Source organism: Arachis hypogaea, chromosome 7, assembly GCF_003086295.3.
Source record: "Arachis hypogaea cultivar Tifrunner chromosome 7, arahy.Tifrunner.gnm2.J5K5, whole genome shotgun sequence".
Lineage (NCBI taxonomy): Eukaryota > Viridiplantae > Streptophyta > Magnoliopsida > Fabales > Fabaceae > Arachis > Arachis hypogaea.
This window is the reverse complement of record NC_092042.1, coordinates 43,514,921-43,518,104: the sequence shown is the minus strand read 5'-3', so window position 1 is coordinate 43,518,104 and position 3,184 is coordinate 43,514,921. Positions and strand designations below refer to the sequence as shown.

Here is a 3,184-nt window from a genome sequence, read left to right as displayed (position 1 = left end):
ACATTTTGTTCTGAGCCAATATGGCATTCAGAGCATCAATTTCAAGAACTCCATTCTTTTGAGGCATCCTATTACTCACAGGATTCCTCTCAGAGGTGTACATGTATTGGTTATTTGCAACCATGTCAATAAGTTCTTGAGCTTCTACATGAGTTTTCTTTAGGTGAATAGATCCACCTGCAGAATGGTCCAGTGACATCTTAGAAAACTCAGATAGACCATCATAGAATATATCCAAAATGGTCTACTCTGAAAGCATGTCAGAAGGACACTTTTTGGTCAACTGCTTGTATCTTTCCCAAGCTTCATAGAGGGATTCACCATCTTTTTGCTTGAAAGTCTGAACATCCACTCTAAGCTTGCTCAGCTTTTGAGGAGGAAAGAACTTGGCCAAGAAGGTCGTGACCAGCTTATCCCAAGAGTCCAGGCTATCTTTAGGTTGTGAGTCCAACCATATTCTAGCTCTGTTTCTTACAGCAAAAGGGAAAAGCATGAGCCTGTAGACTTCAGGATTTACTCCATTAGTCTTAATAGTATCACAGATCTGCAAGAACTCAGTTAAAAACTGATAGGGATCTTCTGATGGAAGTCCATGAAACTTGCAGTTCTATTGCATTAGAGCAACTAGTTGAGGCTTCAGCTCAAAATTGTTTGCTCCAATGGCAGGGATTGAGATGCTTCTTCCATAAAAGTTGGAAGTAGGTGTAGTATAATCACCAGGCATCCTCCTTGCATTATTGTTATTGTCATTATTTTCGGCTGCCATCTCCTCTTATTTTTCAAAAATTTCTGTAAGGTTTTCTTTGGATTGTTATATTTTAGCTTCTCTTAGTTTCTTCTTCAGAGTCCTTTTAGGTTCAGGATCTGCTTCAACAAGAATGTTCTTGTCCTTGCTCCTGCTCATATGAAAAAGAAGAGGACAGAAAAGGAAGAGGAATCATCTATGTCACAGTATAGAGATTCCTTTATGTGAGTAGAAGAAGAAAAGAATAGAAGAAGGATGAGAGAAAAATTCGAACACAGAGGAGAAGAGAGGGTTCGAATTTTGAGATGAAGAGAAGTGTTAGTAAATAAATAAATAAATAGAAAAAGATGAGAGAGAGAGAGAGGGAATTCGAAAATTAACTAAAAGAGAAGAAAAATATTTTTGTTTTTATTTTAATTATTAGTTAAAATTCGAAAATTAAGAGAAGAAAAATTAAAATTTAAAACAATTAGTTAATTAAAAAGAATTTTGAAAAAGAGAATGGTGATTTTTCGAAAATTAGAGAGAGAAAAGTGGTTAGGCGGTTTTGAAAAAGATAAGAAATTACAAAAAGTCAATTAATTAGTTGAAAAAGATTTGAAATTCAATTTTGAAAAGATAAGAAGTTAGACAAGATTTTGAAATTAATTTTGAAAAAGATATGATTTGAAAAAGATATGTTTGAAAAGATATGATTAAAAAGATATGATTGAAAAGATTTTTTTGAAAAAAGATTTGATTTTTAAAATTAAAATTGATTACTTGACTAACAAGAAACTAAAAGATATGATTTTAGAATTTAAAGATTTAACATTTCTTAACAAGAAAGTAACAAACTTCAAATTTTTGAATCAATCACATTAATTGTTAGTAAAGTTTTCGAAAATCATGAAATACAGATAAGAAAAATATTTTGAAAATCAATTTTAAAAATTTTTGAAACTTAAAAGAAAAAATGAAAAAGATTTGATTTTGAAAAAGATTTTAAAAGATAAGATTTTTAAAATTGAAATCTTGACTTGATTAACAAGAAACAACTTATTTTAAAAAATTTTTACTAAGTCAACCCAAAGATTTCGAAATTTTATGAGTAAAACAAGGAAAAGATATTTTTTTGATTTTTTTTTAATTTTTAATGATTAGACTCTATGAGTAAAACAAGAGAAAAACACAAATATGACCCAAAACATGAAAATTTGGGATCAAAACCAATTATGCATGCAAGAACACTATGAATGTCAAGATGAACACCAAGAACATTATGAAGATCATAATGCACATCAAGAACTTATTTTGGAAAAATTTTCAAGAAAAGAAAAACATGCAAGACACCAAACTTAGATATTTTTCATGTTTAGACTCTATGAATTCAAAAATGCATATGAAAAACAACAAAAGACACAAAACAAAAAAATATGAAGATCAAACAAGAAGACTTACCAAGAACAACTTGAAGATCATGAAGAATGCAATCCATGAATTTTTCGAAAAAATGCATAAATTTTTAAAAGCATGCAATTGACACCAAACTTAAAAATTGACTCAAGACTCAAACAAGAAACACAAAATATTTTTGTTTTTTATGATTTTATAATTTTTTTGTATTTTTGGAAAATTAATTGTGGAAAAATGAAAAAGAAGAAAAATTTTGAAAGATTTTTGAAAACTTTTTGAAAACAAAATAAGAAGAAAATTACCTAATCTAAGCAACAAGATGAACCGTCAGTTGTTCAAAATCAGACAATCCCGGCAACGGCGCCAAAAACTTGATAGGCAAAATTGTGACACATATTTTTCACAACTCGAACAATTCCTAGCACTGGCTCCAAAAACTTGGTGCACAATACTATGGTTCACACACATTCTTCACAACTTCGCACAACTAACCAGCAAGTGCACTGGGTTGTCCAAGTAATAAACCTTACGTGAGTAACGGTCGATCCCACGGAGATTTTCCATGGCAAGCTGTATGTTGGGGGATCACCGTTGTCAATGGCTACCGTCCGTCCTCTCAGTGAAATGGTCCAGATGCGCTGTCACCGCACGGCTAATCATCTGTCGGTTCTCGATCATGTTGGAATAGAATCTAGTGATTCTTTTGCGTCTGTCACTATGCCCAACACTCGCGAGTTTGAAGCTCATCGCAGTCATCCCATCTTAGATCCTACTCGGAATACCACAGACAAGTTTAGACTTTCCAAATCTTAGGAATGGCCGCCAATAATTCTAGCTTATACCATGAAGACTCTGATCGCACGAAATAGGAGGCTCAGTTGTCAGGCGAGGCAACCATGCGTCGTGGGTTAGGAATCTAAGAGATACACACTCTAGCTTTCGCAGGTAGAACGGAAGTGTTTGTCAGGCACGCGTTCATAAGTGAGAATAGTGATGAGTGTCACAGATCATCACATTCATCAGGTTGAAGTGCGAATGAATATC

The 3,184-nt window shown here is 33.0% G+C and overlaps 1 non-coding gene across 1 annotated transcript; it reads left to right on the top strand.

The window, feature by feature from the left end:
* The first annotated feature begins 253 nt into the window (after window positions 1-253).
* Window positions 254-361, top strand: LOC112704353 (small nucleolar RNA R71). Its single transcript, XR_003154981.1, has one exon. It is a non-coding gene; the product is annotated as a small nucleolar RNA R71 (small nucleolar RNA).
* The last annotated feature ends 2,823 nt before the right edge of the window (window positions 362-3,184 follow it).